Here is a 23555-nt window from a genome sequence, read left to right as displayed (position 1 = left end):
ATGACTTCGGAATTTATAAACAAAAGAGTTGGACTTCATCAGTGACTAGCAGAAGTTGATTTACGCAAGCAGACTTCTCTATTTTTTCATAAGCTGACATTTTTTTTAATCATAATCTGACTTTCTTTTTCATAAGTTGACCTTTTTTTTATAATAATCATAAGCTGAGTTTTTTTAATCGTAAATTGAATTCTTATTTTTTTCATAAACTGACTTGTTATTAAGTCAATTTTTTTGTGTTTCTAATGGTCTAAACTGCTAGGAATTTGGATCTGCCATTCAAGAAGTCATTTCGGATGTGGAGCATAGACATTGTGTGAGGTATTTGCACACAACATGAAGAAGTTACACCCGGACCAATCCATAAAGGATAGGTTTTGGGTTTGTGCATGAGCATCATACATGAGGAGGTTTGAGAATGAGACGGAAGCCTTGAGAGAATATGACCACAATGCTCACAAGTGGTTGATAGGCAATACAAATCCCTCATACTGGTCTAGATCACATTTTAGAGAAGCACTTAAGTTCAATATACTCCTCAATAACCTAGTGAGAGTTTCAACTTAGTCATCCTAAAGGCCAGAGAGAAGCCAATTCTGGGTATGTTGGAGAACATTAGAGTGCATCTGGTGGAAAGGCTGCAGACAAAAAGAGAATAAATGACGAAAAAGAGTGATGAAAATTGTCAAAAATCCAATAGAATCTGGAAAAAGCCAAATCCGAATATTGCTAGGCACTCGGATGACAAGAGGTTTGAAGTGAAACACATCTATGATGGAACCTATGTGGTGGATCCAGACAGGTGCATATGCACGTGTAGAAAGTGAGAGCTCACTGGCCTACTGTGTTGTCATGTCGTGTGCTGCATTTCATTAACACCTATGAAACCAGAGTAATATGTGCACAAAAGTTACTCCAGGGAGGCATATTTGGCTGCATATGAACCAGCTATTGTCCTAATCAGTGGACCTACTGCTTGGAGGGACTCCAGTAAGGACCCTATGTTACACTTCCCAAAAGACCAAAGAAAGCAAGGAGGAGGGAACCTGATGAACCTCGAAGAGACAGTAATGGAGTTATCAAGCTGTCAAAAGTCGGGGTTGTTGCACTAAGTTGCTCAAATTGTCATGCAAAAGGACGTACAATAAGAAAATATCCTCTCATTATACCACTGGAGCAGTTAGCTGGTCATGGCAGTGGAAGGGGTCCTTTCAACACCAACAAATGCAGCAACTGTCATGGACTTGGTCACAATAGAAGGACATGTCCAGAGAGTCATTTCAGGTGACGAAGTAGTGGGGTTGCAGCTAATGTGAACCAGAGTATTGCTGGTATAGTTTACTGATGTTAAAATACTACTTATTCTGTGCTGCTGGCATCTTCACACTGATGTTTTCTCAATTTTTTTAGATGAACCTGTTCCTGAAGAGGCTGGACAACAACCTGAACCTGATGAATAGCCTTCAGTTGATGAACATCAAACCTGTGCAGGCTCAAAACATGACAAACAGGTGGCTGATCATGAACGAAATTGTTGTTCATTGCTGACTTTTTTCATTTGCACTTGAACTTGACTTTTTTCACTGCTGATTATATGTTTTTTCCTTGTGGTTTCAAGTGATAATCTGCAACCTGTCCAAGAAGAGGCTAAAATCATCAATTTCACATTTTTGGCTCCTAGTGAAATTGTTGAACCAAGGAAGAAAACTGTTAAATGATACTTTTGTAGAGCTCCTGGACATAACAAAAAAACATGTCCTTCACAGCATGAATAATCTTGGTGAAGAAGAAGGCCAGAAATGGATGCTTATAGTCCATACTTGAATCAATTCGAAAAAATGGAGGACAAAACAGAAAGTGAGTTAATAATATACAAGTCACCTTCAAATTTGCATGATTTCTTACTTGCATATTTGTGTGGGCGCATAAGCTCATGATGATTCAGATGATCAAACTGAACCTGGAAGTGCAGACCATTAGTAATTAGAGGATTACAAGCAGTTGCAGTTACTGCTGACCTTGTTGTGGACACAGTCTGCTTTTTTTGCCTTCCGAACTCAGCAACTGTCTTGTCCATAGACTGTATATTGTTTAGTGGCTAAACTGGTGTTTTGCGTAACTATATCTTGGTTAGATGGTATACATTCTGCTTCATAGACACTTACTCTTTTGGAACTTTGTAAACATTGTCAATGGCTGGCATATTCTAAGTTCAATTGCTTGGATTAATTTGTGGCTGGAAATGACAATCTTTACGTGTATTTCTGGTTTCTTTAAGTGTTGTTATTGTTAGCTCTGCTATGATTAATTTGTGACTAGTTGCTTGTTGGGATTGTCCATATTTAAGGAGAAATTCTGCCCAAAATTTTCTAAATTTTAATGCGAAACAAGTATGGTGTGAGGATAATACTTTATCATCATGGAAATAAACGTGACCATGTACAAAAGGCAGCAAGCTAGATTGTATTACACATCCAAACTCAATATACAAGAAGAGTTCTTGATCAACCTTCCAACTCTAGTACAACGATACCAAACCTATTAAAGAGGCTAGTTTTGGGCCGCATCAACACAAAACTATACTACAACATTTTGAGGCCCTATAGCACAGGCTGTTTTTTTTTTTTTTGGGCATTGTCATACACTATTTCCAGTACTAGAATGCAGCAGCCTACCAATGCCAACAGCAACATCTTCACATTTTTTTTAAACTTTATAATACAACACGACCTCGGCTTTTCTTAGGTCCCTTGGCAATTGAGTCATTATATTCTTCGTGCTCTTCAACATAGGAGGATCGTACTATAAAAAGAAGTTGCAAGCATGGGCTGTCTGCACTCACTATTATTCCATCATTAATAATATCCCAAAAATGGGAAAAAAATTTACCCAAATTGAATAACTTAAACGTCACATTTCCCCATAATTCTGGCATCCCTGGAACCTTCTTGATGGATTTGCATGGATTTGCTGCAGTCCAATAAGTAACTATTCTGCATGCTTCTTGACAGTGGCACCTCCCAATTTCATCCCCATTGTAGTGTTCAAAATTTCCTTCGATGAATCCTCCAAGATGCAAACTTTCACTATTGTAGATCCTTTATTTTCAATTTGTGGCTAAGCTTGACAACCCTTGATCAAAGTTTCTCCTTTGTTTTGCATTTCGGAGGAAGAATAGAAGACATTTTTGTTGGAATATGCAATTAGGGCTAGTTGGAAGAACCCTAATTTCCTTTTCTATTCTCCAGCACCATTAAACTCATCTCTATTTTCATTTGCTGTATTTTGTTCATCATTAAAAGAGCCCTAATGTCTTCTTCCTAAAATTCCCCCTAATGGCTGTCGTCTGGGTGAGAAAAAAGATGTTTTGGGTAGCACCGCCTAATAGGTTCTTTATAGGCATACACATTTTACTTTAAGGATTAATTGCATGTAAAAATATTCTGAGGACCGAATCGCATTAATGAAAAAGTTTAGGAACTAAATTGATGATTTTTCCTAAAAGAAAAATGCACGAACTCAATTAATTAAGCGTCATATCATGAAACTCTACCATGAACTAATGTCCCAAATGAGTAGTTAATTCAAATAGCAATAGGCATACGCTAAAATGCGAATAGAATTTCAGGAGTAAAACAGTAAGAGTTGTATTTTATTAGGTATACAAGAATATGTGAAGTCCAAAATGTATGCAAGCTTGCTTCGGGTATCACTTAAGTCCATGGGACCCATTGAAATTGACCAAGTCATTGAAGAATGTCAACTAACTAATCTGCATTTATAGTTGCAACAGCCTGCAGAGGAAGTCTCTTATGAACAGCAATGCCATTTATTTCAGACATGTCCAGATCCTCAGGTTTAATTCCCTCAGGCAATGAAAAATCGAATTTATGCACTAGTTTTGCTAATGCTAGCTCATTTACAGCAGACGCAAAGCTGATCCCCGGGCAACCCCTTCTTCCAGCACCAAATGGAATCAATTCGAAGTCAAAACCTCGAAAATCAATATCACAATTCAGAAATCTCTCTGGTTGAAATTCCACAGGATTGTTCCACAACATTGGGTCTCTCCCGATTGCCCAAGCATTTATGATTACTTGCGTTCCTGCTGATATATCATGCCCCATTAGCTTCACATCTCGAGTTGATTCGCGACCAACTAGCAATGAAAGAGGAGCATGAAGTCGTAAAGCTTCCTTGATCACTGCTTTTAGGTATTGCATTTTGTCCAAATCGTCTTCAGTGATCTCAAATTTTCCTTTGGCTATATGTCTCACCTCATTCTGCAACTTCTTCAAGATTTTGGGGTGCCTCAGAAGTTCAGCCATTGCCCGCTCCATAATTGTGTGTGTTGTATCGGTTCCACCAGCAAACATGTCCTGATTAAAAAAACGTAAGCAATTTGAAAATCATAAAATATAGGATATTAATGGTATGATCAAATCTGAATAATTGAACTTTTCAATTAAATGGACATCACCGTCTTACAACTTTTCAATTGAAAAGCTTTCATCACAATTCTTGGTTTAATGTTTCTTGTGATTCTCTCAGCGTAGTTGTATTGATGTCCTTTTATTTTTTTGCAAAGCAGAAGATGCTGCAGGAGTTTGATTCTTAATGACTCTCACTCTTGTTAATGCTTTTATTCTTTTTGGGATTCTTGTCACTCTCTTGGGATTTATGTAGATATTGTGCCATTTGGATTTTGGGTATGAAGCTTCTATTAAGCCAGAGGAGCAAGACAAAATAACTCCTTTGATTCCTCAGTTGATTAAACAAATCCTTATAGATTTATTTTGTGCTAATTAGCATAACAAGAAGCATACGCAAAACAAACATTAATAAATAAATAATCCAAAAAAGGGGTAAATTACTTATAATCCCCCTATGATTTTGCATAATGTCAGATGATTCCTCTAAAGTTTCAGAATAGCCACATAACCCTCCTATGATTTTATGTAAAGTGTAAAATAGACGGAGTGTAAAACTTCTCTCTCTTTGAGAGCACCTTTCTCTCTCTTTGAGAGCTTTTCCCCCCATTGGTGGGAGCTCAAAAGTTTTCAAATTCCAAAAATCTCAAATCCCGGCAAAACTCAGGAATTCAACACCATTGCTAAAATCCAAACTTGATTCCCACAGACTCTAGTTCGGACAAAGTAATTGCAAAGTTTATTGACGAAGATTCTGGTTCTTGTACGTATTCCAGCATGCACCAGGAGGCTCTGGAGCAGAAGCCTCTGCCCAGGCATCCATAACGTATGCTCCAGCTGAAGAGGTAAGTGGAGTAAATGCAGAGGTCAGGTAACTTTAAAACCTTTGTCACAGTTTCTTGCACATGATGGTGCATTAATTCTGGTTTTAGTTCCTAGCTTCCTACAAGCAGCTTTGGTGGGAACGTCTTTTTCTTTTCTTTTTTCTATATTGTTTTCTTGGGTTGTTTTTTAGTCCTTGGTTAGGTTTTCAGTGTGACAATCCATAAGTATTTCCTCTGAAACGATGGCGGAAGAGTTGGCAGATATATTAAGGAAGTTTGAGCTGTCTGAAGAGGAGTTAGGAGGTGTTGCACTAGACCTTGGAGATGTGGATACAGCCATTAGAGAATGTCAGACAAGTATGGTTGGGAAGATTGTGGGGGAGAAAGTGGCTAACTATGCGGGAGTAAAAAATTTTGTTAACACTGCTTGGGGGTACCCAAAGGAACTGAGGATTATGGAACTTGGACCCAATCTGTTTCAGTTCTTCTTACCTTCGGAAAAAGAGAAGGAAAGGATCTTAGGAGGAGGGCCTTGGATGTTCGATAACCAAGTGCTGGTGATGAACAAATGGACGGAAGGGATAGAGGAAGATGATAGGGCCTTCAGAATTGCACCATTGTGGATCCAAGTATGGAACTTACCTGTGCATTGGATATCAAAGGACGTAGGGAGGAAGATAGGGATGGTCTTCAAAGGAGCAAGAGAAGTAATAGTTCCTCAAACTGGCAGCAAGGAAGGGAGGCACCTAAAAATTTTAGTGAATGCAGACATCTCTAAACCTTTGTTGAGGGGTACCACAGTCAACCTTAATGGACACACTAAGTGGTTATCCTTCAAATATGAAAGGTGTCCGGAATTTTGCTATAAGTGTGGGATAGTGGGACATAGTGAAAGGAGCTGCAAAAAGGAGATGGGAGTGGGGAAGGATAAAACGGACAACTAGTATGGACCATGGATAAGAGTAGGCTGGGGAAAAAGTTCACCACAAAAAGTCCATACAGAAAAAAAGATTCACATCTGGAAGGAGTGTCTGGGGTTTCAGAAATGGTGAGTTAGTTCCTAAAGGGGGTGGAGGATTGAAGGAAACAGAGGAGGGGGAGAACTTGCAAGTAATGGATGTCAGAAGTGGGGATGAGTGCAAGATAGCCACCAACAAGGAAAATAATGAACAAGGAATGGTTAAAAGCTCCCGGGTAGGAGTAGAAGGAACACAGAATGGGCAGAATCAGACCCAAGGGAAAGACAATGAGTAAGGAGACCTAGGAAGCACGTCAAGGGAACTACCAGTACTTATTTCTCCAGGAGTAGGTGGGAGGCCTATGGGGGTTGGAGAAGGGGTTGAGGAACTGGCTAAGAGTAACTTTCCAGCGAGAGTGGAGATCATAGATAAGGTCATCTCCATCCAAATAGGAGGGGAAAGCCAAAAGGATATAGTGCCAGTACAGGAGAACAAGGAGGGGGGAAATATAGAGGAAACTGTACATATGGAAACTGATTCAGGTGAGCAACAGCTGGTTCGAAGTACTAGACAAGTAAGGGGAGGTAAAAAGCTTTTTAAACCACAGGGTAGAGGGAGGCGTCCTCTAAGAGAACTGGATGGTAATAAGGCAACAGATGAATCTCCTAGGAAGAGGAAAGGTAGTCAGACAGAGGTGGAAATGGAGGATTTAGAGCCTTCTGGAATAAGCTTGAAGAGGTATAAGCAGTGTGAAGGTATAGGAGGGAATATGTCGCTTTTTGAGGGGGTGGAGGCCAGCCAACTCTGGTCTCCCCAAGACAAATGAGAGTGCTGGTGTGGAATTGCCAAGGTGTAGGGAGCCCCTTGACAATTCCCCAGCTGAAGGAGGCTAACAACCTCCTCTCCCCCAATATTTTGTTCCTGAGTGAGACTAAGAATAAAGCTAAGTTTATGGAGAGTGTTAGGCAGAAGCTAGGTTTTGAGGAGAGCAAGGTAGTGGAAGCTATGAATAGGGCAGGAGGAATGACCTTGATGTGGAGAAAGGAAGTTACTATGATACAAGTTCTCGAGTCAGCCTTCACACTAGAAGCTCATCTGAGGGACAATGAGTCCCAACAAGACTGTATGCTATGACTGGTGGTTTATAGGACTGTATGCTAGTTGTGATGTTGTGATCAGAAAGGAACAATGGAGAGTTGTTAAGGACCGCAGCAGACTGTGGGGTGATAAGTGGATTATCACGGGTGATTTCAATGATATCACTTCTAATGATGAAAAGTGGGGTGGTAGAGTGAGAGAGGAATGGACCTTTAGAGATTTTAGGAACTTCATTGAATCCAACAATCTGGTGGACATTGGTTTTGTTGGAAACCCCTGGACATGGTCTAATAATTGGGACAGGAATGGGGAAGTCAAAGAGAGACTGGACAGGGCTTTGTGTAATGCAAGCTGGTTCCATGTTTTTGATAGAGCTCAGTGTAAGCATGTGGAAAACATAGGGTCTGACCATAGCATGCTTTTAATTGATTCATGCCCTCCCCAAGGAAAAAAGAAGAAAAGGTTCTCTTTTGATAAACGATGGCTTCAGAGGGAAGGCATGAAACAAGTGGTGGAAAGAGCCTGGAGGTTGGGCAGCGGTGGATCCAGGATGTTCAAAGTTAAAAAGAAGATTGTCAACTGCAGGATAGAGCTTCTAAAGTGGAGGAATAAGTTCCAAGGAAACTCGAGGAGGAGAATTGAGGATTTGAAACACCAATTGGAAGAGCTAAGAAAAGGGGCGTACCAGGACAAAAGAGAGAGATCACTGGACTTGAAAAACCAACTGAAAAAAGCCTATGAGGATGAGAAGGTGTATTGGAGCCAAAAGGCTAGAGTGAGTTGGTTAAGAGAAGGAGACAGGAATACCCAATATTTCCATGCATGCACCAAAGGTAGAAGGAAAAGGAACAAGATTCTGAATTTACAACGAGGTCATGGGACATGGACCTTAAATGAACAAGAAATAGGGGTTGAAGTGGAGGAGTATTATCAAGGTTTATTCACTAGCTCTGGTGCTCAGTGTTTAGAGGAAATACTTCATGGAATTCCACACTCTATCACTGACCAAATGAATAACAACCTAACCAAACCTGTAGAGGAAAAAGAAGTTAAGAAAGCTTTGTTCTCAATGCACCCCAATAAAGCTCCTGGCCCAGATGGAATGTCTCCCCTATTTTTTCAAAAATTCTAGTATTTCATTAAAGATGACGTGGTACAGGCGATTCAAAGTTTCTTTCATTCAAGCCTCATGCTTAAAGCTATAAATAACACAGTCATCTCTCTAATTCCTAAAGTTGATAATCCCACTGATATGAAGCAATATAGACCCATCAGTCTTTGCAATGTGCTTTACAAAATGATTTCCAAAATCCTTGCCAATAGACTGAAAAATGTTTTGAACCTCTGTATAAGCAAAAATCAAGCTGCTTTTGTTCCAGGAAGACAGATACTAGACAATGTGATTCTTTCACATGAATTTTTGCACCATCTGAAAAACAAAAGGCAAGGAAATGCAGGACTTATGGCTTTAAAGTTGGACATGTCCAAAGCATACGACAGGGTGGAATGGAGGTTTTTGGAGGCAATCATGGAAAAAATGGGTTTTTGCAACAAGTGGATCAAATGGATCATAAGCTGTATCACCACAGTTACATATTCCTTCAATATAAATGGGGATCACAGAGGCTTGGTTACTCCTCAAAGGGGGATAAGACAAGGTGACCCCTTGTCACCTTATCTATTCCTTTTGTGCTCTGAAGGGCTGTCAAATCTACTTAAGAGAGCTGAAGATGGCAAGAAAATCACTGGAATGACGATCAGCAGAAGAGGACCATCAATCTCTCATTTATTTTTTGCTGATGATTCTCTAATATTTTGTAAAGCTGAGTCCAGTCAGGCTAAGGAGCTAATGTACTTGCTGAAGAGATACGAGGAAGGCTCAGGTCAAATGATCAATTTAGAGAAGTCATCTGTCTTTTTTAGTAAAAATATGTCCAGTGCTAAGCAAGATGATATATGTAAAGAGTTGGGGAAAATACAAAAAGTCAGTCAAGGGAAGTACCTTGGTCTACCAATGGTGGTCACCAGAACTAAGGAACAGGTGTTTGGTTTTGTGAAGGATAATTGCCAGAAAAGAATAAACTCCTGGAAAAACAAATTTCTGAGTGCTGCTGGGAAGGAGGTGCTACTTAAGGCAGTGACTATGGCGATGCCCACCTATGCTATGTCCTGTTTTAAATTGTCATCTAAGCTGTGTAAATACATTAGTTCCAGTATGGCTAGATTCTGGTGGGGTGAAAAAGATGGAAAAAGCAAACTGCATTGGTGTTCCTGGAAGAAGTTGGCTCAGGAAAAGGAGAATGGAGGGTTGGGTTTCAAAGACCTGCAGAGATTTAACAGAGCATTGCTGGGGAAACAGGTGTGGAGACTCTTAACCAAACCAAATCTTTTAGTGAGTAAGGTTCTCAAAGCTAAGTATTACCCCAACGAGTCACTACTCAGAAGCAAAGTACCTAAAACAGCCTCCTGGATATGGCAGAGCATTAGGGGAGTAAGAGAGGAGGTGGAGGAAGGTATAAGGAGGAAGATAGGAAATGGGAGGAGTACAAAGGTATGGGACGACAAATGGATACCTGAAACTCCAAAAGGGCAGCCAACAACAGTACGGCCACAAAATTGCAACATCAGCACTGTGGACCAGTTGATTTCCAACTTCAGATGGAATAGACCAGTGGTTTTTAGCACTTTCAACAGTGAAGATGCAGGGAAGATACTGAAGATTCCTATAAGCTGGACAGGGAGAGAGGATAGCAATTTTTGGATCCATAGTGGGAGTGGACAATATACTGTGAGATCTGCATATAAGGAAATGGCAAACAAGGAAGTTCAGGATACCAGTAGCAGGGGAAGTCTGGAGAACCCAAGCGGGAGTTTAGGGGGCAGAATGGGGTGGAAACATCTGTGGAACTTGAATGTCAAACAAAAGATTAAGGTCTTTATCTGGAAACACATGAACAATGCGTTACCAGTTAGAGAACTTATCTATGACAGAACTAAGCTGGGTGAGCCTATATGTACAGGTTGTGGAGAAGGAGAAGAAACGGTGGAACACCTACTCTTCCACTGTAAGAATGCAGAACAAGTGTGGAACATATCACCTGTACAGTGGGAAGGGGTAGCTGACCAAAGGGGATGCTTTAGGAGATGGTGGAGTGCCCTGCTAGGTGCAAGAGCTAGGCAAGGAGGGTTGGAGCACATATGCCTGACTGCTAATATTTTATGGCAACTGTGGAAAGCGAGAAATGAAAGAGTCTTCAAGGAAAAGAACAAGCTACCTTTACAAGTAATACAAAAAGCTATGCAAGAATGGATGGAACATCGGGAAGCTATGGAAGGGATCAGGAAAGAGAGCATTACAGAAACTTTTGATGCTGTGGACGAGTCAGAACACAACACAGTTGAGGGGGAGGGCATTGATGTACAAGTAGCTATTACTGTCAAGAAGGAAAGACAGGTGGTGGGGATTGGAGTAATGGCAAATGACAGCAATGGTCAGGAAAAAGCTATATGGGCTATGAGAGAGCAGAGCGCGGGACAATGGCTACTGGATTATGCAGAAGCTTTAAAACTGGCCATGGCGAAAGCAAGAGCAAAACAGTGGTCCCATATAAGAGTGGGAATCACAGACCAACAGTTGCTAAGACAACTCAGGTCAGGAAAAGCTAAAGATATCAGGTTGTTCGCTCAGGTGGAGGAGATTGATAGACTAAGCTCCATGTTTGTACAATGCTCCTTTTATCTGGTTCCAGATGAACAACATGATAGACTTAGACAGATTAGTTCATATGCTACAAGCATTCCATTAGATGAGGAGCGCTAGCTTCCTCTGTGTCTGTGTACACGATGTATAGGTGGATTGGGCCTTTGCCCATACTTCTGTAGTTTACAAAGTTTATCAATACAACCTTCTAACGTTTCCGGAAAAAAAAAAAGTAAAATAGACGGAGTGTATAATCAATTATGGCGATTAGACCACAAGCATTCTCAAAGTGCGTGTGATGAAATCATAATATTCACTTAACCCTCTATTGTTTATATGAATAACCACTTTAATCCTTGTAGTTTTTGCATTTAATCACCCTATGATTTTGTACAAGATGGTTAAGTCATCATTTGGTTTAACATTTAATTTAGGACAGTGCAGATATTTCAACTAACAAAATTGCATAGGCTATATTTGTTAAATTTCCAATTTATATGAAATCATAGGGGGTGAAACGAATATTTTGAAACATTAGGGGATTATGTGATAATAGATGAAATCACAGGGATTATTAGTAATTTATCCAAAAAAAAAGGTTTATAGTGGAGGGTGTCCGAGGTATGAAATACAACTTAGGGGTTGAAACTGCTGTTGATTTATACACAAAATATAATTTTAAAGAAAGGTTGATAATTAAAAAAAGAAAAAGGGGAAGGATCATGGACTCTTACCAAGATGACAGCTTTGACTGAGTCATGCTCAATAGTAAAGCCTGTCAACTTTTCCCTCTGAATTTCAAGCAAAATATCCACGAAGTCTGAGTTGGTTTTCTCAGCAGTCACTCTAGTAGCCTTATTCCTGTGCTCTTCAATTATACCCTCCATAAATCTATCAATCTGTTTAACCACTCTTTCTACTTTGGCATTGAAGCCATTGAAACGATTCATCCATGCAAGCCAAGGGATATAATCCCCTATATCAAGAACCCCCAAAAGTTGTACAAATTCTACTAAAGTTGCTTTAGCCTTTCTCCCATTTTCTTCATCACCGTACTTCTTCCCCAAGGCAACCTTACACACTATATCATTTGTGAGAGTAAGAAACATATTGCTCAAGTTTATCAAGGAATTAGATGAAGAAGACAAGCATTTTTGCTTAATGTTTTCAATCATAAGTGAAGTCTCTTCCTCTCGAACATGTTGGAACGATTGAACCATTTTGTTACTCAGGAGTTGAAGCACTCAAATACATCTCATTTGCCTCCAATATTCATTGTAAGGTGAAAATGCTACATCCTTGGAGCCATAGAAGAGCCTATAGGGTATACCTGACTTTGGCCTGTTTGAAAAAACTAAGTCATGTCTTTTCATGATTTCAGAAGCTGCACTGGCTAAAGAGGCAATGAGCACTGGCTTATTGCCAAAATGGAGAAGCATAAGAGGGCCATACTTTTTTGTTAGTGAATGAAGTGAGTTGTTAGTGAATGAAGTGAGCGATGAGGAAGCAAGCCGAGTTGGTGAAGATTTCCAATTATTGGGAGCTTTGATGGAGATGGTAATTTCTTCTTTCGGGGTTTTGATGAAGAAGTGAACCATTTAATTGCAAATGTAATGAATAAAGCAAAGGGTATAAGAGAGAAAATTGAACAGTTCAAGATGCGCAACATTTTGTGCTCTAGAATGGAAAATGAAAACTAAGGTGTGCGGTGAAGGTTCTGATTGTTCACTATTTATACACATTTGCCATTTTTTGAACTTTGGTTGTATGTGTATTGGAAGAGGTTTGTTTATTTGATTCCACTTTGAAAGGAACGGCTATTCTTAGTTTGGACAAGTGTTGCTAAATGAGATTTTGGTTAGGAAACTTGGGCATCAAAATTGAAGTGTTTCTAATTTTTTGGCCTAATTCAACCGAGTGAACCTTGAATTTGCGTGGGTGTGTCGTCCAATTTAATTTTAAAAAAATTGTGTATAAAACTAGGTTAAACATGGTAAAAAAATGCGATCAAGCTAGAAATCGAGAAATCCGTAAGAACCATCTTTTTTGGACAATTTTTTTCCAATTTTTATTTTTTCCTTTTTTTTTGCCTAGAACAGTAACCAATTGCAAGCAGCCCTACTTTCTAACAGTTGTCGCACTCCATACTTCCTCATCCACTTCCTACTTCCACTCTCACAACCTCAGTAGAGGCCTTGCGGCCAAGTCTCCCTCTCTACATCTATTTTTTTTTAACCCTCCCAACCCTCTCTACATCTTGTTAAATCACTACAATTTTTATGCCACCTTCATCAGTTATCTCTACCTCGCTCTCTATTCAATGTTGTTGATTTTTTGAGTTGAACCCTTGACTATGATTGAATAGTTATCTTTTTCGAATTTCAAAACATTGCAAAATTGGGCTGGACATCATCTAACATGTTATTCCAATTTTCCTAGTTCGACATATTCAAGTAGTATGTATTTCAGTAGAAAATTTAACTGCTTGTTTGAATTGTGAGTTATTAGAAAAGAATTTCTGAATCATTCCCTTAACAAATTTTTGGTTTAGGTTTTTATCTCATATACATTAAATCACTATAATATATTTTTCTATCAAAGTTCTCAAAAACTCCAAGTAAAACGGAATTTTCTTCGTGTTAAAAAATGATGGAATATATCCTAAACGGAATTGAACCAACGAACAAATTTTCTTGTCTAAGCATGTACTCAGGATACGACACATTGAATCTTCCATCAAATGCAATATTTCAAAGGATATGCAAGGAAGTTCTTGAAGTTACCGATCGGTCAATTGCCTAATTATGTGAATGCACAAAGTAATAAAAACATTACCTTCTGTTATTTTTTTCTTTTTTTAATATTCATTTTTACTGCAATTATCCAATGATTACAACTACCAGATTTCTTCAAAAACAAAACAAGAACTAGCCAATTTTGCATAGAGCTAAACAACAACAATTTGTGCTCTAGAACGGAAAATCAAAATTATAGAAGTTGTGGGGTGAATGTTCTTATTGTTTACTATTTATAGAAATTTTCCATTTTTTGGACTGTGTTTGTATGTATTTTGGGAGATTCTTTTTTGGATAAAATAAAAGTCAATATTATTAATAAACTAGTTGTCAAGCAGAAATGCACTAATGACGGAAAATACATAGAACATGTTACAGAAACATCTAATATGAAAAATCATTAAATTTATTGAATTACAAAATATAAAAGATTACACTGTAAATCACAAATCATCAGATCTGACCAATTGCACGAGCTATTCTATAAATATTATTCATGTCTATTCCATCAAATCTAATATCCAACTGATTCAAATTCAAAATTAATGTTAAGATCTAACAAGAAGACACTTTCTAGATCTAACATATAGATCTAAAAAAACTCTTATATCTGAGTAAAAAATGATAAAAACTAAATAAAACTTCCACTAGAATAGTTTTGGAAAGCAAAAAATTCTCACTGGTATAACAGTAGGAGAAATGAAACTCTCACTAGAATATCCTAGAAGAAATTTTATTAAGCCTAAAAATAAAAAAGAAGAGGAATAGGAAGAGAGACCTTGGTTTTGAGGCCAAAATCTCCCTCCTATTAAGGAAAAACAGTGGAAAGAAAGATTGAGAGTAAAGAAAAGGTAAAGAGAACAAGTGACTACTTATTTTAGCAGAATTTTCTTTATTTGATTCCACTTTGGAACGAACGGCTGCCCTCATTTTGGACAAGTGTTGTTAAAGGATCTTTTTGTTATCAAACTTAGCAAATCGAAGAAATTTGGACCAAACCAACCAAGTGAAACTCGAATTTAGGTGGGTGTTTGGTCCAAGTTAATTAAAAATATAATGTGGATAAAGCTCAGTTAAACTTGGTGAGAAATGTGATTGAACCAGAAATCGAGGAATCCATAAGAACCATTTTTAATTCTTTTTTTTTTTCCAATTTTTGTTTCACACCATCTTCATTAATTCTCTCTAGCTAGCTCTTTATTAAAGCTAGTTAGTTTTTTGAATTTAATTAACCCTTACTTCGAATCTCTCTCAACCATTGAGAAAATAGTTAATGTTTTTATGTAGTTAGGTTAAAAAATCATTAACTTGATTGAGTTTAGATTTATGACATGTGTAAGATGAAGATATTAAATGCCAACAAAAATTATGTGTAGCCTATTTAGATCCTTTCAGGTAAAAATTTTATACATTGACTTGGTAAGACAAATTAATTGAAAAAAAAGCATTTATTGTTATAGCCAACAACAAATTGATCGACTAAATGACAAAATTAGGAATCAAAGAAATATTTTACGGTGTAAATCTCTTTGTTGAAGGAGTGCTACAGAAGCCAAAATTGTTCAAAACTTCAAGCACAACTCATTCCTGAAAAATAAAGAGATTGATACGGCCAAGGCATGCATGGTATCGAGACAGCCGAACATGGAGACTTAAAAGTATATGTTGATAGGACCTTTACGGCATCAAATGGCCGAATGAGACTTTCTTTCTTTCCGTTATTTTTTTTTTCGGAGATGTAATTTTGCTCATGATATTGAAGCCGTTCCATACACATGGAGTATTTGAAAACTCCGTTGGTACAATAGCTCGAACATAGCCATTACAAACGAACTTATACAAAACATCTAAAATCAAAATCCCATTCTGTTGTCAACTTTAGATTAGTTATTGCATAAAAAAAAAACTTTAGATTAGTTCTGATTCTAGCAACTCCTTTCCAAGCTGCAACAATGGAACGAACATTTGTCACAAATAAATTGACCACCTGGATAGGATGCAATTTAGTAGGCCCACAAATTGTTCCATTCATGGTGATCTGCCAGCAATGATACATACATTAACAAACACAGGTGAAGCCAATTTCTGAACATTCCCTAAATAAGTGTCCTGAAAAAAATGATGTATAGTAGCCCTGCATTAGTTGGAACAGGCCTTGCTTGAGGGATAATGGCGGAGCCACATGTTGGGTTGCATCCCCTCGATTTTTTGAGAAAATTTTGTTAGACAGTTTATAAAATTTTAATATTGTTCTTTGTTTATTCCCCTAAACTTTTTAGAATTCTCCTTCCTATCATACATTGCCCCCTAAATCGTTAAAAGTTCATAATCATTATCTTTCATAAGAGTGTTAGACCTATTAAAAATTAACTATGGATGTCAATTTAAATGTAATCTTCACCGCAAATTTTAAGCACAATTTAGATTTAAAAGCATAATTAACACAAAAAAGAATGAACTTTTAAGATAGATGTGTTTATTGGTTTTAAAATCTGTTATTACTATGAATCTTGTTCTAATGGAGTTGACCCCAAACTTTAAGATCCTGACTCCGCCACTGCTGAGAGGTAGGGAAAATTCCAAAATTGTGATGAAAATAAAAAAATTTCTACAAAGGGGGCGGTTTTAAATGCGAATTCACTTCGCATTTTTACACCAACTGAGGATAAAAAAAAAAACTATTACATTGACCTTGCATTTGTGAAATGCGAGGTCCCTCAAAGTCGAAAAAAACGCGGCTTAGAAAAACGCGACTTGAAGTCGCGTTTTTGTAAGGCACGTATTGTGTGCATTGTACGAAGGTTAAAAACGCGAATTCCCTCCTCAGTTTACTTCTTCTTCTTCTTCTATCCAGCCGCGTTTTTTCGGACCTCTTCACACACAAATCACCAAATTCCATTTTCGCTCCATATCTTGGTTAAAAATCATGAACCCAACACATTTTGAGCATTATATAGCCTTTGTAACCGATTAAAATTCAAGAAAAACACCTCAAAATCGGTTTTCAAGGAGAGTGAAGGCTAGGGTTTCTAATTTGTAATTTCTTCAATTGGAGTTCAATTGGAGGGCGTTTCATAGGGCTTTTTGCACAGGCATCATCTTCAAACATCCTTGTATGTGATAGAGGTATAATTCTTCATCAAATATTCGTATTTTAGAAGTTCCTATTTTTCAATTTTCTGAGATTTTTGACATATTTTAATTTGGAATTTTTTATGATATGTATTGATGTTTTTTGGCCTCATTTGTGCTTGTTGATGGTAATTAAGCATGTTTACAAGTTAAAATGTAGGAAATTGATGATTAATAGTTATTTAAATTTTTGGTGTTACCTTGTTAAGCATGTTTTGGTATTTTTCGGTTAAGCATGTTTATAAATTTTGGTTTTATGTTAATGGACAAAATGGTTAGTTTACAACTTTATCAAAGTTACATCTCCTTATGTTTACAATATTTGTCCAACTATATGAATAAGTTCATTTTACTTGAACAATTAAGTTTTATTTGAAATATTGGGTTGTCCCGAACATGATAGAATGAGATATACATATTTTTTTTACCTAATTACCAGGGATTTCGAAATTTTGATTTACCATTGTGTTTTGGCCTTCTCCTATTTTGTTTGATTGGTATTTTATGTAGTTTTACTTTAGAACGATAAGGCCGACGAATATGATGAATTTGGTGGACGTAGAAGTATTAGGTGAATGCATCGTAATATTTTAGGCAAATAAATAAAGTAGCTTTGAAAATTCATACGTGGTTGGAAAGGTTGACAGGGGAGTTTTAGGTCATTTATAGGGGACACTTTGTCAAAATTTTCTCAAAAATTGTACTAAGTTGTTTAAAAAGTTTTGACAAATACATGTTTAGATTAAACGAGGGGCCTTTTTTGGTTAGTCATTAACTCAGAAGTAGCTCTTGAGGAGTGGTGACAATAGTTGCTCAAAGGGGGTGCTATGATACGTGAAATGAAGCTACAAAAGCATGTCCTTAACAAACTTATCTTTTTTGTTCCGAATAGTAAAATTTCTTGAATAACATTATGTACAGATTTGTATAGCTAATTTATAGGGAAGTTAGAGGGAATATTAGCATAGCATACTCTTATACTACTAATTCTAATTTATTGTCCCCAAAATAGGGATTCATTTCGCACATATGTCCGTAGAAAGACCTTTGCGAGTGTCTCTTTATTGAGGAGGTAAAATACATTACGAAGATGAGTCAATTTGTTACTTGCCTCGTATCTCCAACCGTACGTTCATATTGCGGCATAGAATTGGATATGAGGAGTTGGTTGACAGAATTTATAAATATATGGGGGTCGATAAGGGGATGTTCAAGTTGAATTTATTTCTCCGTCAACCGTTCGGCCGTACCTATTATAATGTCTCCGCAGTGGTGGATGATGAAACTTTGGAGATAATGTACGATGTATGGAACGAAATTGTTCCATACATAGCCGAGATTTATATCGAGAAGGAGGAAATTTCCCAAAATGCTCGAGTCAATAGCGTATTCATTCCACCAACTTCAAATGTTGATCCAATGATGTCGCTTGTCCATGCATGCATGGATCCAACAACGTTTCGGTCCCACTCTAGTACAGTCGTACCAGAAACTGCAGCGGTCTCCCAATATACACATGGATGTTGGGATAGGGACTTGTCAGAGCCAAGGATCACACCAGGGTTAAGGCGTAATATTGAATATGTTCACGGCCTTGACTCGATTCCAAGTTTTAGAGATCACGGATCGCCGTCTCATTTGTCTTGTTATGGACTCGATTCCACCCCTGGTCCAAGTCGTCAAGCAACAGACCAAGAGGATGTGTATGGCAGTGGACATGACCAACTCCCTACTTCAGAGGGAGACGATGACGCAGAAGATATAGAACAATCTGAGTCAGAAGATGTTTCCGACAGCGACTCAAATGATGAACATGAAGCTTGTGGTATGTACGCTGATCTCGAGGCCCAACAACCCTTTAATGGTTATGGCGGTGCGAATACTAAGTGAGGAGATAGTAGGTCAAACAATGCTACTGGTAGCGTGTCATACGTACCAAGGGGATTCACATTTTTTTCTACCCTTGAAACATGGATGATGACTACCAACTAACTGACGAAAGTGAGTTAGATCGCATTGTTACATTCAGTGAGGAGAATAATAATATACGCCTACATATGAGGTTTGAGAGCAAACAACAGCTCAGTAGGGCTATTAGGGTGTGGTTTATCAATCATAACAGGGAGTTCAGGGTGGTTCAGAGTAAGAGTAACATGTGGGTTGTCAAATGCAAATCTGAGTTTATTAGGAGCACTACCACTGCAGCCGACCCATTGTATCCAGCATGCGACTGGTGTGTCAGAGCAGTGAAGAAGAAGACTCATGGCTTCTGGCAAATAACCAAATCGATCAACAACCATAATTGTCTAGATGATTTGATGAGTTCGAGTAATACAAGCTTACTTCTTCAGTTATTGCTAAACACATTGTTGTAGCATTGAAGATGATCATGAATTTAAAGTTAAGAACATAATTAGTCGGGTTAAGGAAGGCTTGAAGGTGGATGTTTCTTACAAAAAGGCCTGGTATGCCAGATGCAAACTATTGAACTTGTATTTGGATCTTGGGATGCCAATTTTGATGAGCTACCAAAATACGTTGAAGCACTTGTTGAGTCAAATTTTGGAACTGTGGTCAAGTGGTTGAACAATTCGGAAAGTACAGATCGAATAAAGATATTTAAGTTTGTTTTCTGGGTTTTTGGACCGGCTATTGATGCATTTCACATGTATAGGCCGGTTATATGTGTTGATGGCACTCATTTGCGTGGTGAGTAAAAAGGTAAACTACTTGTTGTAGTTACACAAGATGCCAACAATAAAATAATTCTAATTGCTCATGCCATTGTCGATGAAGAGACTATTTGTAGTTGGTCATGGTTTATGGAGCAATTAAGATACCATGTGGCTCGTGATCGGTATCCTCTTTGTGTCATTTCGGATCGCCATAACGATAACATCCATGCCATGACACAGTTTGACTATTGGAAGGAGCCTTTGGCGTTTCATAGGTTTTGCTTATGACACGTTAGGAGTAACCTAATGACACGCTTCAAAGGCTTACACCTTAAAAGGTTGTGTTGGGTAATGGAAAAATTTAGACAGTTGCGCAAGTGGCGAAGGTTCAAACGAGAACTAAGAAACATGTTTCCAGATGCATGGAGTTATTTGAGCGACATTGGAGTCAAAAAGTGGTGTCTAACACATGATGGTGGCCATCGTTGGAGTATTCTTACAACCAACATATCTGAAAGCTATAATAATGTGCTTAGAGGGGCACGCCAATTACCAATTCGGGCTTGTATCGATATGACATTTCACCGGACAGTTGAGTTATTCAAAACGAGAAGAGATGATGCTCGACATTGCCGTAACCCTTTTCCTCCGAAGATATGGCGCCGGTTTAAAGATTCTGACAATAAAGCGGGACTCCACAGGGTTGTGGAATTCGATGGCTCAACGGAGGTGTACAAAGTTGTGACAGGCCGACGTATAGATGGCAAAGGGGGTAATACACAAACAGTCAAGTTTTTTGATAAAACTTGCTCTTGTAACAAGTGGCAGCAGTACAGGATCCCTTGTTCACATGTGATGGCAGTGTGCAGGCATGGAGGGGACAATTCGGGTCTGCTTGTTGATCCCTTGTTCACAAAAAGGCGGTGGTCGGTGCAGTATTTCGGAAGGTTTAACCCTTTACCACATCGGAATACCTGGCACCAACTTAATTGGGAGTTACAGGTAGATAGAAGTAAATATATTGCATGTCAGGCAGGAAAGGTACGAGATAGAAGAATTCGGAATGAGATGGATGAGAGAGACCCAGACGAACCAAAAAGATGTACAAATTGTCATCAGTCAGGACACAACAGAAGAAATTGCCCGAATTATAGACCTTGACTGAGTTAATTTAGAGATAGGAGATTAGCCTTTCCTATTAGAATGCGTATGAAACATTTTTATAATTATCTCTGTACAAATTAAAGTTAAATTATCAATGTAATATTTTCTTTTTTTAACTTTGAAATACAAATTATGTGCAATTTGACATGGTTAATGTAAAATTTGGTATGCTATTTCCCTTGTTTCCTATTGTTGGCTAGCATGTGTGTAGTCTTATATATTAGTTGAATCTCCAAAGATAAATTTTTTATTTTAATCTTATTGTTCTCCTCAGTTATCCCCATTAGTATGACCGACATTCCAATTGCAGCCGACCCACATCCGGGGCCATTCGTTTACTATGTTATATCGACAGGAACGGCACACCGGACACATTCCATATTTTACGACCATATTCTGGACAATCAACTCAATGTCAGGCGATGTGATAGGGAGAGCACACACCTATCCCAGAAAGGATCCGTCATTATATCCGTTTGGCTGGATTTGAAGGGGTGCTTGCGAGTGGATACATTATGATTGATCATGCTCTGATCACTAGTTTGGTAGAGCGATGGTGAACTGAGACTCACACCTTTCATCTACCCATTGGAGAGTCTACAATTACTTTACAAGATGTAGAGGTCTTATGGGAGCTACCGATCGATGGTCTTCCGATTACAGGGATAGATACATCTCATAGCCTTCAGGAGTGGGGACAGATATGTGAGGAGCTGATTGATTTTTCTCCATCCCTATCGGATTTTGATGGACAAAAACTAAAATTGGGGTGTTTATCAAGAGCATTAGATACAGAGCTGCCAATTGATGCATCAGATGTCGAATGTAGACAATGAGCACGCATATACCTTCTCCTGTTATTGGGTGGTCATTTATTGTCCGATAAGTCGGGCAATAAAGTCCCATTAATGTATCTTCCCTTACTACGAGATTTGGAAACTGTTGGGAAGTACAGCTGGGGTAGTGCGATTTTAGCGACCCTCTATCGATCTATGTGTATAGCGACATCACCCTCTAGATCGGCGATTGCTGGACCATTAGTCTTGCTACAGGCATGGCCTTGATTCAATAAAAAATAAGGGTATCATACTATTATTTATCCCGCGTTTGACAGATAATGCCATTAGATTTATGACAGATATGGGCATGAGAACGTATACCTACAATGCGTCCTGATCGAGTTCTGCCGTTGGAGCACCATACTGGTCCATATGGAGTTTGGTGCGTATATGTCAATTGGCGTTCTCAGTTAACAATTTGTTATTCAAATAAGAAATACTTGGTTTCTACTATTAATCTTCAAAGTTCTATTTAGGTGGAATGTTGGGTTTGATCTACACAGAGTTGCAAGACATGTCGTGTCAATATTTCGAAATTAGTTAACAGGCCTACATCCCTAAGAGGTACAGTAACTATGCCCAACATGACGTTGAACGTCTAACTATTATTGAATTTCTTTTGATTACTCTAAGCATATGTGTAAATTTCAAATTTGAATAATTGGATTTGTTGGCCGAGAGTTTTCTTCCAGTTATAGGGGAGATGCTGTTGAAATTTGCCTAAAATTTATGTAAATTGAGATATATAAGGCTATCTTTTTTGAAATTTTTTAAAAATTTGACAATATTTAATGGTGCATTAACTACATTAAATAATGAGGCCATTTTTGGTTAGTGAGCTGTGTCTATTTATTCATTATTTTTTCAGTTCATATGGCAACCATATCCTGAGGACGTTCTCGCTTCCCTGCCTGCATATTGTACTGCAGGTCGCGACATTTGGAGGTCTGTCACGTATCTCATATGTTGGGAAATAGTCGAGCCGTATCTCCCTCATCGAGTTATGCGACAATTCGAATTTCATCAGCCCCCTACCTGATCTTAGATTGACTGAAAATCAAGCAACATTATATTCTCTAGATCGTCGTAGTAGGGGGAATCAAGACTGGATAAATACGCATAGATTGTATATTGATGTGTGGAATGATCGGCGTGATCATGTTGAAAATGGCACTGTAGTTGAAGATCCTACATACCCATCGGATGAGTATTGTCATTGGTATTGAGAGCGGACAGTCCTTTATATTTCAAATCCAAATAGGTATCCGGATTTTTCGGAGGGCTATTAGGACGACAGTGCTAGAGCACAATATCTGATAGGTTTTTGCCCAACCACTATACATTCATAATTTTTGGATCCAATCGATAATTTTTTTTAATCTATTTTCTCGTATTTACACGTTGTTTGATTAAGATACTTGCATTGCAGATGGATGCTATGTCTCATGTATATTATATGGCTGAGGATTCTCTTGCACGTAGTGACGAAGGTCAGAGGAATTATTTGAATGCAATGAAGGACTTTGCATCAATGACATTGAATTGTGTAGGAGAGGCATCCCGACTTGCATTTCGCTCTCCACAAGTCCCAGAGGACATTACGCAACACGCAGACCCAAATCGGGTGTAACGTGCTCCTAGAAATGCTCACGGAGGTCAGCATGGGGGTGGACGACGTCGTAGACTCCGATCACCAGAACCCACTATCCAAACTTCGGTTGATGCAGGGTCACAGGCAAATTTGGATCATATTGGAGCATCTTCTCTAGTCACGCCCCAGACCGATGTCATGCAACTGCATAATGCATCTTCCAGTCATTCGAGGTCCTCAGTGACTTTTTCGGAATTCACACCCGATACAAATTTACATCATGGCCATGGTGGCCAACATGCAGGAAGAGCACTTTCAGGTCATAGTACCCAATATCATGATACTATG

General features: G+C 38.4%; 1 long non-coding RNA gene and 1 pseudogene across 1 annotated transcript; one reads left to right on the top strand and one right to left on the bottom strand.

The window, feature by feature from the left end:
• Nucleotides 1-230: 230 nt before the first annotated feature.
• Nucleotides 231-2260, top strand: LOC113781378. The gene is made up of 3 exons (XR_003469592.1): nucleotides 231-1331; nucleotides 1411-1511; nucleotides 1619-2260. It is a non-coding gene; the product is annotated as an uncharacterized LOC113781378 (long non-coding RNA).
• A 1507-nt stretch (nucleotides 2261-3767) lies between these two features.
• Nucleotides 3768-12680, bottom strand: LOC113780512 (annotated as a pseudogene).
• Nucleotides 12681-23555: the final 10875 nt, after the last annotated feature.

This window comes from Coffea eugenioides, chromosome 8 (genome assembly GCF_003713205.1).
Source record: "Coffea eugenioides isolate CCC68of chromosome 8, Ceug_1.0, whole genome shotgun sequence".
Lineage (NCBI taxonomy): Eukaryota > Viridiplantae > Streptophyta > Magnoliopsida > Gentianales > Rubiaceae > Coffea > Coffea eugenioides.
Note: the sequence above shows the minus strand (reverse complement) of the source record. Positions and strands in the feature narration are given on the sequence as shown.